Below are 14,873 nucleotides of genomic sequence, written 5' to 3' on the forward strand. Positions count from 1 at the left end.
TCACTGTCAGATTCCTCACTGCTGATCCCTGTCAGGCAGGACATTGTTTAAAAAGCAGGCGAAGACCTAAATGTACATAATTGCTCTAGATTTCAGTCCCACTAGGTGACAATAGCTAGCTAAAGTATACATGTGCAAAAAGCTTTACACCCTCCCAAGGGTGCTAAATCATTGTGTTGGCTCAAATTCGTTTTTTAAGAGCTTTGTTGACTTCACAGCTGGTGAGCTGACACTTTCCATCACTCTACCACTTGGCAACAGATGCCTCTTACTTATGCACAGATGCTGAGTATCCCCCCAACCCTAACATTAGCCTTGTGTTTTGAACTAATTGGGCCAACATAGTTGTAATTAAGGTTTGAATAATTAGAAAACTAACACGATTACCTTCACAATTAATCCTTATATTGTACCATCATATCCTCTTTTGGACTATCCTGCAAAACTCTCATTTCTTTGGGTCCTGTAAATGCATTAGCCTTCTAAACATCGGAATAAAAAAGTATTTTGAAGATAATATTAATGATGTATTAAAGGGCTGGTTTCACCCTGATTTTAAAGAGTTGTAGTGTGCAATTAGACTAGTATTTCCTTTCATTCCATTTGCCCTGTATATGGATCCCTTTACAACAACTACACAGGGAAAAAAAAAACATAACACAAAAATGAAAAAAGATTTTTAAGAAACTTTTTTCTTATGTGAACATAGATGGATTCAGTGTAATATTAAAGATCTTTAAGATGAGCTGATTTGACTTGGTGTCTGGTTTAAAATTGATGCTGAAGAGTAACTGTTAAGCAAAGGAATATAGCTGAGGGGAAAGAAAGAGTCTTTTAAGCAGGAAGTCTGTCCTAGGGAAATGATAACATTAGTACTTGCAAAGAATAGCAGATAGTCTGATTTTAGAGAAAGGAAATAATGGGAAATGAACAATTAAAAATTGAAAGTGATTAGGAAATGTCTATGAAGAGTTTGAGGGGTATACAAAGTATGTAAGGACTGGATGAATATGTCAATATCTCATGTGCTGTGTATTAGAAACTAATTTTAAACAATGTTCAATCTGACAGTAATATGCAAAATTAAATGTTCATATATGTACATGCTCACAGAAATGCCACCTTTCTTTCTCAGATGCATTTACTGACATATTCATACAGTAGGAACTGTTTTATCTGCCAGTAAAAGACAAAACTAGTTAAATTTTAATTATTTGGCATTAGAAAAAACAGAATGATAGAGCAGAATGATAGCTGTACATGAATATTAATAAGAATCATAATTTAGAAAATGCTGTTTATAGAAAGTAAAAACTAAGTTTTTTCTTTGGGATTCTAGATAATCTACACAGTTCTTGGAACACTACAGGAAGCCTAGTATTTCTGAGTTAAAGAGATCACTCTTAAGGGTAAGAACATTGTTTCATATGATATATTATGAAATAGCTCTAATCTCACGTGTGTCAGAAAAAAAAAAGAAAAAATGGAATACATATTAACTGCTGTTTAATAAAGTACATCTAGTTATAGAGAGGAGAGGGAATTTGTTGTAGACAGACTGTCTTGAACTAAAGATTTATCTTCACTAGTCTCCTCCAGGTATTTAAAACATGTTATTCACACAGATATCCAAACTTGCTTTAAAGGGTATTTCAGGAATGTATTTATCAGGGAAAGCAAGGAAACAGGAGCAAGGAAGGAGAAGTGGTTCAGGAGAATGAGCAAAGGTTGTAATTACTGTCTGCCATTGCTATTGAAAATAAATATACTGCTTCGATATTCAAGAAGATATATAATCTCAATCCCTCTTGCCCCACCAATTCCTTAAACCGAAGTACTAGTGCTTCTGCTTATGACCATGTTAATCCCCAGGGTTAATATCTGACATTATGGCAATTTGTGATCACAAGCCAATCTCTTGTAAAAGTTTGAATTTGGTCTTGAGACAGTGACTCATTACTTCCTTAGACACAAGAAAGGGAACGTGATGTTAAGGACCTGTGAAGGGAAACATGACTCCCAGAAAGAAGTTATACTAGCCCACTACCCTTGGTTTGCTAGGTGGAGATAAAATGAAAAAAGGAAAGAGTCTCCTGACCTTTATGTTGGGCAGATGGAGTACTTTCCAAAAGCTAGGAACAGAAGCCTCTTTGTGGGCAACATGGGTGAGGAAAAGGAGACAAACCAAGTTCGTATACTTTTTCCTCTTTATTTAAAGGCAAAGGAATATTGGCAGAGAACAAAAATAATTTCAGCAAACTTCAATTTGTCTAGGAGAAAAAGCTCAACAACTGTTGATAGCATCACAGAAGGCATTACAGAAGTAATTACGTCCTCACCTTGTCTCAAAAACTTAGAGCTGCTGCACTGTCCCATATAGGGCACTTCTTTGGTTTAATGACCAAAGAAAGAACTTGTCTATTACTCAGCATCCTGGCCACTGAATGACACTTCAACCACAGACACAGCAGTACAGTACAAATCAAGATTTAATATCTCTGAGACTTTGGCTTTGTTTAGACATTCCATGAAACTTCAAAGCTCTACTGAGTGCTTATCAAACCTACCTGCTCAGTTAGACTTCCTAATTCTATCAATCATATCCCAGTGTACTTCACAGTCACAGCCTGATCCAGTTCCTGATGAAGTAATAGAAGGTTAAATTGGTTCTCCATCCAGGTTTGACTCATCTCAAATTTTTTTGCCTCCTCTGTAAAATGGGTTTTGCCAGACACTTCTGTTGCTTTAGGGGTTTTAACTGCGAGGTAATGTACTGAGCAGACTCCAAAACTTTCTTCCATTGTGTGGCTGGTAAACATAATATCCATTTTAATGAAATTAAAGTTAGGTTATAGCTTTACCACAGCAGGGGTGCTTTCACAATACCTTCCATAAAACATAGCTTAATGCATCAAAGAGGGATGAATAACATTATCCAATTATAAATCTCTTGACAATGATTATCAAATAACATTTGGTTTCACAGAGAGCTTGAGAATTTTTACCATTTTAGAATATCAAATTCCAACATATATGAGATTATATACTCATGTAGAATTATAAAATGATACATCAAATTATTACTTAGAATTAGTTTTCATTCCTGTGGTTGTGTTTTGCTTCAATAACAGAGCTATAGATTTTTGCATAATAAAGAAAATAAGTATTATTCATTTAATTTGTATTTCTAATTATTTTCAGAATGAAAATAAAGATTTAAAATGTTTTAAAAGTAATTATAGGGAAGAAGAACTCAATATTAAAAAAAACCTGATGCGTCATTAGATATTTGCAAAGAAAATTAGAAAATTAAAAATAGAACAATAATTTTGATTACTAATACTTCCTTTTTCTGACAGGAGATACTTCTCTATTTACTTGTATTATGTTTTGATTCTATCCTTCTCACAATATTTATCTCTGTGTTATGGTGCTCTCTGCCTTTTCAAATGTTTGCCTTCAGGGATATTGATGCTACTAAAGAGCATCATATTTTGTAGATCTGCATTAAAAATCACTTCTTTTTCCTGACAAGCTATTTTAAAAATCACATTTATGCCTTATGAATTGCACTTTAAAAAAATATATCTACATATCCCATGAAAACTAAACTTATCTGACCCAAGTTTGTTTCTTTGCAAGAAGGGTAATTTTTTTCTGGGAACATTAGCACGAAAGAGGTATGAAAGGGACATTTTACAAAACAAATACTATTCTTTACTTTTACTGGGGAGGGGAAAATATCCTATCAAAAATTTAGAAGAATGACCCCTAAAATGGCTTATTTTATTATGGACATCAGTAATATCAGACCATTTTTTTCAAAATTAAAATCTGAAAAGAAGAAGGGTGAGTAAATCACACAACACACATAGATATAACCTCCAGCACTTTTGTTTTTTAATTTTAGATGGCGTAAGACCTCTCCTTAATTAATCATTTTTGCAGAAGACATACAGGCACAGAGGCAAAGAGTCAAAGAATGATACATGCTAAAGTATGCTTTGAAAGGATAAGAAACTATTTCTTTACTATGGTATTTGTCCAAAGAAAACCTAAAGAATAACTGGTAGAAAAATGTCTGATGCACTTAAACACTGCATTCAAAAGGTTTTAGGTAGATCAGCTTAGGTTTTGGCTGGTAAAACCTGCACTAATAGAAACAACTGAGGTAAAGTGCATGGTAACCAGCTCTACCTCTTCTTTATCAAATAAATAAGATTCTATACTGTTAGATTCATTAAATATTAGGTCTTAGGTAAAATCATCATCTGTCACTAGGTATGTGAACAACATGAACTGAGTTCATACCTTGACTGGACAGAAGACATGCATTTATTTAGAAATAGCTGAGACACCTTCCATTTAAGAGAAAATTAAAACATAGCACCTTCCTATTTTTACCTGAATTAGCATCCCTGGGCATGTATAACAAAAAGGACTGTATAGAAGACATTAGGCAATGAAAAGAGATTGGTAATTCTGTTTTTTTCAGCAGCCTCCTTCCAACCTCTCCACAGAACTGTAACAACATTTAGAAAGATAGTTAAGTGTGTGAGTTTTCTATTTAAAATATTCATGCTCTTTGATCACAAATAGGGCAAAAAAATGTCATACAGTTATTACAGAAAAAGTGAGTTGATTAAAAAAGAGTGACCTTTAGAAAACATTTGCAAAAAATGTCCATTGTTTGATGGAAGATAATGCTCCAGGGAGTTACAGGCAGAGTAAAAAATAATTATACCAAATAAACAAACCCACCCAGTTTAAATAACAAGTGTGGAGAAAAATACTTCTACGAGTCCAAACAAACAAACAAATCAAACTCACCACTAAACAAACAAAACCTCACAAACAAACAAAATTGGCCATTTTCTAATATTTCCTCTGTTGTTTTGCTGCATTTTTAAAAAAATCTTTAACTATTAAAATCATCTAGTTGCTTGCCCTGATGGCTCTGCTGCATCCTGCCATACGTTAGTATCTTCTCTACACCCAGCCTAGCATTGCTCACGTTTTTGGCTGCTGAACTCAGATATATCCTTAACAGATAAATTTTGGCTCTCAAGGTGAGAAAGAGTGACAGGTAATTGCTATGTGTTACATCTGATGAGTAATGCACAGTGGGATTGAAGTCCATCGATGGACCTGAATATAGTTGCTTAACACAATCTGCACATCAGACAAAGGGCATTTCCATTTCAAATAATAATAAAAAAGGAGAGGAGAGAAACGAAACGAGGAGACATGAGGACAAATGCAGAAGAAAATTATGGTGTCTGAAAATTTTATTAGATTTATATGCAGCGAAGACCAAAAAAGGGGATAGGAATCTTTACACTGAATCATAAAAACATCAGAGAGAAGTGCTACTTTTCAAAAAGCATTTCAATTAGCAAATTCCTTTGAGTGGTTTCCTTATTAGCACTTACCTTCTCAACACCACCTCTCAAGCTCTGCGTACATATGCACACTTTCAAATTGAAGCCAGGTATATCACCTTTTCGTTTATTTATTTGACATGTGCTCATTCAAGTAGCAGTTCAGAGGTGGAAGGGCCAAATTACCAAAAGATTTTGTTTATAGAAAATCTGAATCCCACTACCTAGGAGGTCAGACTTAAAAAAACCCCAACCAAACAAAAAAGGAACAACAATAAACTATTTAAATATGATAATATGATAATCTGTATTGAGAGGACTGTTCATCACATAGTGATAGAAAAACAGGGACCTCTACTGAAAGGCACAGGGCTGGTTTTTTCCTTCTTTTTCTTGTACTAGTGTAAATCAGGACTTCTGCAACATCTATTTAGAATTATAGTGAGATAGATCTACACTACGTAGGTTTACTTACACCCTAAATTATTACTATTTCTGTAGAAAAGGAATAAAAAGTGTTACTTGTGACAGTCAATGCAATGAATTTATATTCCGTTTATCTTTTTTTAAAAGATATAGTTATCTATTTAAAATTATGGCAACGAAGTACCATGAATACTATTAATATTTTAGTGAGAACTGAAAAGACAGCTAACAAGCAAACATACAAGTTTCCCAAATGGTAGTGAAATGGCTTTTCATTTTTTTAATATAATTATTACTCCAGTTAAACGAATGAAATATTGCTTGAACTTGAAGAGTTTTTATAGAAAGCTTGTTGCAACTATATTTGAGTGAATTTGGGAGAATTTGGTAGAATGGCTTCATCGTCAAATCCTTAGCAGAAGTATGGAGTAAAAGTCAGTTCAGACTGTCAGCTAAGATATACCAGTTTTTAGCTTTTCTTCATCCTACTAGTATTCTTAGAAATCTGTCATTAAATTTTACTATCTGGTATACTTGTTCCATTTAACAACATCGTTTTTATTTGCATCATTTTCTTAAAAAGGAAAAATGAACCATGGCATGGGGTCTTTTTTTTTCCCTTTTAGATTATGTATTAAACTAAATATAAATCAGATATGTGAAAGTGTGTAACATACGTACAGAGTCAGTATGCCTGAGGACAGAATGCCAAGAAGGTGTTTCTTAATAAATGTACTTTGTGATCTTCATAGTGGCTTTTAAGAGAGTTGTTTAAACTATCACCTCAACTCCATATACAGAAACACTGCAGTATATATATATATATATATGTATATGTATATAAAAGGTCCAAGGGGACTGAAGAACATAAGGGAATGATAAAGCAAGTCAGAATCTGGGTCACCAGTTCAAACCAAGTCCTGTGAATAGTGGTTGAACTGTATAAACAAACCAAAACCTTTGTGAACTGAATAAATGACCACAGACAAGTCTTTGGCAAATGTGTGTCTGCATTTACAATTACATTTAGCACTTGCTGGCAGCCTTCAGAGAATAGCAGCCAAAAACCTACGTAAGCTTATAGACTCTAAATGACCTAGGTCAAAAAGCTGGATTATGGGATCATTGCAGAAGCACATTGTTGATCAAGAAAAGTCAAAAGTCTTATCTGTTTTCTGGAAAAGGAGTGGATTTGAATAGCCATGTACCTTCACTGGGGAAAAAAAATTAATTGCAACAATTAGACTTACGAAGTAAGTCACAATGATGTTTTTTAAGTATATAGTTGTTATGCTGGACAAAGTATTAGCACAGTCAATGAGTAAACACATGCATGAAAAGAATAATAAATCTAAATTAGGACCTAAATTTGGAAACTACTTATCCCAATCATGTGACCAAGTATTTATCATCAGTTTTGGAAATTGTTCTAAATTTACTGTAGTATGAAAGTTGACGGACAATATAATTGTGTTACCTTAATATACTACTTTTAAACTTAACGTGGGAGACAGCACTTTATTGTGAGTTAGGTACTTGCACATTTCCTTAGTTTGAATCTCAGAACTATACATTTCTTATGAATGTCCCCATAAAGTTTTCCAGTCTGAGCTGTGATTACAGGTCTGGGTCATTTAGCACAACAACACAGAGACGGACTTCAGCCCCCACAGACCCCAAATCACACTGTGCTGGGACACAGGACAGTAAACACAGCTTACATCATACGTATGTCAACCAATGCAGTCACTGCCTTATAAAATATTGACAGCTGAGACACCTGCAACAGAAAGATGCCCCATCAGCCTAGAACTGTCTGGTTCATTAACAAGTCTGATCCTTTCAGGAAGACCCTCTTCATCCTCAAAACTGAAGTGATACAGTTGACAGAAACTGAACCACAGCTGCTCCCAAAGCAACTGGACCAAGTCTCATGATGCAATATCTTAGCTCTCATCTGGTGGAGATAAAAAGAGCCTCTTTAAATGATCCACTGCAATATTAGTATTGTAAAACATATATGGGAGCATTTGAAAACATATGTTTTTGATTTATGATCCAGTAATCAACATGGCAAGGTAGGTTTTATTTTACTTTGATGTAGAATTTTTCTGCCTGGAAGATTTTTCCCCTGCTTAAACCACCAGGCTTGAAGATTAAACAAGAAAGGAAACTGAAGCTTTCTCCCTCCCAAAACAGCACTGCAGCCTCAAAGTTTGCTACAAAATAATTACCTCAACAAATATTCAGTGATACGTGCCAAATCCAATGCCTTCATTTCTACAAAACAAGTGGACCTTAGTGAAAGTTTCTATCATAAAGGAAAATAGCCTTTAAATCAACTAATTATAAGTCTGAGAAGATGTTCAGGAAGTGTAACTTTCACAGTGGCTTGAAAATATGCTCAAAATTTAAATATTTGAAAACATAATATATGAGTATATACATTGTAATCTACGTTTCTTTTTAACTGTAAGGTATGCTTTTGCAAGAACAATGACATTCTGAGGTATATGACTTAAACCTTGCAGAGTCTGTTTCCACAAACCAGATAAGAGCATGGGATTTCTGCAGTGTAGACCCATACACAGACTCCAAAGCTGGAAACAGAACCACCTCTTACTGTGCTAGTTACTTACTGTACAGTGTACAGAGGTACAGTGCCTGATACAAAGGGTGTAGGATCAAAAACAATTTAAAAAAATAGAGAAAAAGAGATGGTAGAATGTTGGAGCACACACATCCCATTCTTGTGAGCACTGGGGTGTTTTCAGAGAGGGTTTTTTGTTTCAATTAAAAATGAAAAGTTTACACAACTGTGAAAAGTGATGTTCCTGTGGCATAAGAAGAAAGAGGATCATTTCTGAAAATAACGGAAGAAGGAGGGACAATGAGAGTCTGGTGGGACACAACAATCTTGCCAGGAAAGCTGATGTTAGTTCTTCAGTGCATGTTAATAACACGGGGTTTGAAAAGCCTCCCTTTCAGGTAAAGCAAATTCCCCACACAACTGTGGAATTTTATTAGCCCCTGAAGCTTATTCTATCTCACCCTCACCCTATCCTCTTGAAATGATATATCTCTTTATTTTACATTATCTGGATTATGAACTATAGCTGGTAACAATTGTTTTCTCTTTCACATATCAATGTCTCTGTTTTAACAGAACTGTTCCTTGTTCTACGTTTGGCTTTATGTCACCTTTCATAGACATATGACATTTTATGTCACCTTTGCTTTATCCATTTCCAGACCTCAATTTATTAAATTTCCCTAAAAATCTCCTAAAACATTAAAGCAATAGCATCAAACACTAATTTTCAATGCAGTTGGGCCAGATAGTAATCATACGCATCTGTCAGTAATAAGGAGACATAGCTTTAGGCAAAAAATTTAACACTGACCTCATTCAAAGAACTTGAAATATCTGAAGTAAATTTGAACTCTGCATACAGTTATGTATTTAATAGTATTTGATGTGGCCCTGGAGTAAAAAAAAAGTTCAAGACGGGGAACTAGGCTATACTGACATGGCTTCCAGTGCCTTCCTGTGTAACCTGTCTTCCTGTGTTTAACAAGTCTGAAAAACTTCAGTAAGTCAGATGCCCCAAAATATTTGTTTAATGAGGAATGTTATTTCCCATATTGCTGAGGTCACTTTATGAGGACCATAACTAATGAAGAAGCCCACATTTCAGCAGTGGAAATGATCAGAAAATAATTATACCGTTATTGTGTGTTTTTCTCAAAACATGAGGAAAACCAGCATTTCCCTGTGTTAGGTAAACTGTCATGTCATAAAATGTCTGAAGCTGGCACACTGGAAAGTATGCACTCTTCACTTAGAAGAAGACAGAACATGTGATCTTGTAAAATAATAACAGAGATGTAAGTGTATTTGTAAGACTTGTTTAGAAACCCACAGACACACTGTCATGAAAGTGTGACTTATTTATTTTTTACTTACAACAACAGCTTTGTGAGACAAAAGGAGAACAAAGCCATCATGTCAAACAATGTTTGTAGTCACACCTTGTGAAAGACTGGAATGGAACTTCCAATTATTTTCATTTAACCTGGATGTCTACAACTGCAATTCTTTTACACTTGAAATTTTTCTCCATGCAGTGCATTAAGTCATTGTATTTTGACGTCTTTTATAATGAATACTCTGATGTATGTGAACAAATATTAATTATGCTGACAAACCACTGATTATTCATTAAAGAAAAAATGTGAAGACAGATATAATGGCAGCTCATATATGCATTGAAATATTTCTAACCTGGTCAAGACTTACATCTCTGGGTAGAAGAAGCACAAAATTTAGTAAATTCCATATAACTGTAACACAAAAAAAGAAGTGAACCATATGCTACATCAAAGTAAGGATCAGTGCCTCTCAACTATTTCCAAAATCATCTTCTTTTCCAAAAAAAACCCAAAAACATAACTTTCAAAAATAATTTTCAAGAAGAAAAATATACTGATAGACAGTTAAAACTGTCAGTATTCTTTGAATATTCTCCCAAAACCTCAGGTCTTTTTCTCCTATGTTAATGGTTTTGTAAGAAAGAGAACCAGTATTTCTCACTGGAAAAGCTAATGGAATCAGTAACAAACCGGAGTTAACCAACATTTCCCTGAATTGTTCTTTTTCTTTTTTTTCTTCTTTTTTTTTTTTAATTTGGAGGGGGGGGTAGGGTGGAGTGGAGAGGAGGAGTGGAGCAGGGCAGAGGCTTGAGAGGTATATTTCCATATAGAATATCTGAGTTTTTAATGCATGATATAGTGATATGAATTGTATATCCAACAATGGATGATAACTATTTAATGACAATAAACGGTATTGGCTAAAAAAAAAAAAGAAGTGCAATTAATTCACACTTTCATAAACTGCCTAGGAGTTATACATTTATCTAAGCCATGAAGATTTGAAACTACTCAACTTTCTACTGATCTTTTCTTCCTGTTATGACAGACTTTTAAACACAATATGTTAACTTTTGTAGGTAACAGCAAGAACATTGACATGTTTAATACAACAGATCTTAATTTGGTCCTTTACAGTATTAAAAAGTTCGGGCTCTTTACAAGATCCTTAATTATATCCCTTGACGGCATAGCTATCAAGTATGGACTTGACTGAGACTATCCAACTCAGTTCAATTTAGATATTTGAGAGTGGATATGCCATAAGTACATAGATAGCTAACTCCTGGCTGTGTAAGAATCCCTGATGCTTTCCTATTACTCATTTAATCTTTCAAGACAGCCTTTCTCATCTACTCTCTTTTTTCTTTCCAGATAAAGATCTTCAAGCATCAATCTATTTCTTTTGATATGCCTCACTTTCTATCACCCCATGAAAAAATATATCCTCTCTCTCTTCAATCAAACACTAGTCTCCCCCCTAACAACCAATTTAATATTCTGGCCACTCGTACTTAAACAGCACCCCTACTCACCCTTTTCCCCCCACACACCAGAACTGCTAATCCTGAGAAAGCAACTATCCAAATCTTACCAGCCTCCGACAGCATAACATTCTAGATGCCAGTCACAGTCCTCAGCCTGATGGTAGCCTGGAAAGCTGCATGCATATTCTTGACTCACATTTCAAAAAGCCCTTTCTGTCTCGTTTTAATGCCATGGGACTTTGAAGCCTTGCATCTACGAGTTCCAGCTGGTGCAGGAATGACGCTCCTTATTCAGAATTAAGTTTTACCATAATGTACTTTTGCTTTCCAGCTGCTGTGATTCCTCAAATACACGTATAAAGGGGGAAAGTGTGCTTGCCTTTCCTCCTGCCTTCTCACAGTCCTGCATGCTTCTAACAGTTGGTTTTGGTTTTGCGGGGGAGTGGGGGGGGTGGGGTGGGGGTCTGTTTTGGTTTTTTGGTTGGGTTTTTTTTTGTTTGTTTGTTTGTTTTATGCAAGCTTCGGAGAACTACCGGATCGGAAATAACTGCAGCCATTCATAAGATGCTGCTTAAAATTCGAATCCCTCCAGAGAGGCGTTCCAGGCTGGGACACTCGCCTCTGCCCCCAGTCCTCTCCTGCCGGGCGGCGCGGGCTCCCTTGCTGCAGTGCAGGCTGGCAGTTCGCTCCACTCCAACTTTCAATGCAGAAATTCGGCACGATGCAGTCAGACAGACAAAGCAGCACTTACCTTAATTGAAATCTTTTCTCTGGTAATGCTGGAGCATCAGTCCAATCAACAGTGATCTGAGGGGGAATCCTAAGTTTCAATCAACACCCTCCGGATAGCTGCATGCTGCTCTGCCTTTTTTTCGTTGAACTCCTCACTGTCTAGAGGAGAGAGAGAGAGAGATCAGCTGAAATCCTCAGAGGCTGCTAGGGAGTGAGAGAAGAGGCACCAAAGCAATGTTTCTTAACAGGAGATTCTCAGCAAGCGTGCTCAGGTCTGCAAGATCCTGTAACTGCTGTGATAGGCTCCTGTCATGTCCCCTGAGCCGTGAGATGATCATTGACCTGATTAGCTCTGAACACTCCCTGCATGCAGAGAAAGCGCTGAGAGGATTGGCGGGTCGCGAGGGAATTGGGAAAGGCACCAGGGCCGCTTGGGAATCTTCATTCTTCCAGACTAATGGATGTGCTGCAGCTGAGGCTGTAATTTGCGAGGAGGTTATGCACAATGTTAACCATCTGAGGACTTAAACAAATGTGCTTTTGCATGCTGTTTCTCAAGGTGCACCGGCATTCAGCGGAGGGTAAAGCTGAGTAATTAGAGGCTGATGTAGCCGTTTTGTCATACACGGCTCACTGTATGAAATATCCTGTAAACTGAGAGATAAAGTGGACTCATACATTTGTCTCTGACCCCGGAGACAATAGCAGTTAATGGGTAGAATAAGTGAAATTAGCATGGTGGGCTCATGTTGGCCCCCAGATGGCAATCAATCACCATGGAAAGAAAAAGACGAGAACAACAAAACCCAAACAGACTAGAATTATTTAACAAGTGTATGTATGTGGCAGTTAAATAAAATGTAGAGAAAGAATGCCAAACTAGTACAGAAAGGACTCTTCAACATGGAGATAAAATCAGTAGCAAAGCACAACAACACAGCACACAAGTTCTTCCCTCTTTTACAGCAGAGGGGGAAAAACAATCAGAAATGCATTTAAAGAATCTAGCTTGCTTTTCACTTATACTGGTACAAATAAATCTATTGAAGATGACAGTTTAAATTTAGATGGGAAAAGAAAAAGCAGAGTGAAAGAAGAGTGAGATGTATTTATTATTTTTGTTTCAAGGGTATTAGAAAAACTAGACTTTTGTGTACAAAGTATTCAGGCTTACATGGTCAAAGTGTGTCACCTTTTATGAATGTCGTCATCTGTTTTTCCTGTTCTTGGATGACAATATGGCACTAACCAGTTAACTCAGTTTTCCATTCAGATTTATCTATGGAAATACCAACTCTAACATATTTAGAAATGTTGATCTGAAGCACCAATATAAAAGAGAAAATGGATATTTTGGTAGCAACTAAAGAAGAAGATTTGGAACCTATGGTAGCATTGCTAGTTCATATGTAGTTATCGTAAGTTACTCTATGAGTGCTGAAACAAAGCTAATTTTAAACATATACTAGAATTCTTAATCACTTTTATTTATTTTTGTCAAGTTTTATACATTTTTCAGGTAAATTTATGTAATTGTATTTTAGTAGAATAAGCAGTCAAGAAAGGAAATTTTAAGTTGTTAAGCAAACGGCAAAGAAAATGCATTACATACTTACTTTCTGAAGGCATTCACTTCAGAAATCTTGTTAATACAGAGAAAAGAGTACCGTGTGATTTTAGATCACTCAGAAGTAACCATGAAGGTTTGAATCTCCAATTGAAGACAATGATTTCTCACCCTAACTGCAATGCCTAAGAAACAATAATCTAAGTACAATAATTCTACACACCCCAATTTCCCACCACACAATCGGTAGAATCAGTAGTAAGAGATCACTTTTTCTCCCCTAGCAGTGGTAACCATATAATTTTCAGGATCTTCCTCTGGAAGTGCCTCTTTCTTCCACAGATCAAAAGAAGATCTGTGTGCAGAATCTGGATAATAAGATTGTCTTTGGCAATATTTCATATTCAGACAGCAAATTTTTTACAACACAGGTTATCTTTTAGTGTGATTTATTGAATATCTATCAGCCAAGGATTCACATTTGCCCTGGGACTAATGGTAACAAACTAAAATAATTTAATAATATAAAAGGTAATCTTTCACATTTAATGTTCTGATTTTCTTTTTACGGTTTAAAAGTCAACATTCATTAGAAGTTCATACTGTGTGACTGAATTATTTTAATTGTTTCTCACCACAAATAAAGGTCTGTAAAAGAAAACAGCAGATCCAGAGGAGGGATTGAAGCATGAAGGAAAAAATTTGAAGTGACAACACGATTTAAGTTTGTTCAGAAACAGCTGGGACTTACTGTACTATTAGACAATTGTGTAAGACATTGACATTTTAAATTTAGTGTTAACAAAAGGAAACAATAATTTGAATCACTCATAAATCTTGTTACAGTCTAAATAACTGAAGCATAGTCTATTGTTTTGGGTCCTATTCCCAACCCTCAATGTAACTTAAAATTTTGAATGCAATTCCTATCACTCATCTCAATAAATGGACAAGAGTTTGTTCTGCACAAGGAGATCAGTAAAGTAATGTCTTCAACAGGGCATCATATAATTACTTATATGGATAAAAAAAATTAGAGACCCTTCTTGGCACATTATTCTTATACAAAAGAGGCAATATATTAAACCAGCAACCTTTTGAATTCACTGTCCCAAGCCATGGCTACAGAAGGAATTAATATGTACGCGTGTGATAGTATTTTAAAATCATAACAGAATTTAAAATGAATACACAAGAAAAATTTTTTTGTTCAGTATTGTCCCTCAAAGAGAAGTACAAACATGACCTCATGGACAAGATACTAATCATGGGGAAAAAATCCCTGACCAACTAACATAATTGTATAATCCATTGTATTTTTACTGTCAAAGGTCATTAGTTACTCAT

General features: G+C 35.5%; 1 protein-coding gene across 4 annotated transcripts in view; it reads right to left on the reverse strand.

Annotated features, from left to right (window-relative positions):
- The window catches only part of CDH12 (cadherin 12), a 532,655-nt gene that overhangs the window by 214,008 nt on the left and 303,774 nt on the right, over window positions 1–14,873 (reverse strand). For 3 of the 4 annotated variants that reach the window (XM_032704956.1, XM_032704962.1, XM_032704971.1), the window contains one exon: window positions 11,979–12,118. The gene's annotated coding sequence lies outside the window, so the exon portion shown is untranslated. The remainder of the gene's footprint in view (window positions 1–11,978; window positions 12,119–14,873) is intronic. The other variant, XM_032704979.1, reaches the window with a different exon arrangement.

The sequence above is a fragment of the Chiroxiphia lanceolata genome, chromosome 1 (genome assembly GCF_009829145.1).
Source record: "Chiroxiphia lanceolata isolate bChiLan1 chromosome 1, bChiLan1.pri, whole genome shotgun sequence".
Taxonomy (NCBI): Eukaryota; Metazoa; Chordata; class Aves; order Passeriformes; family Pipridae; genus Chiroxiphia; species Chiroxiphia lanceolata.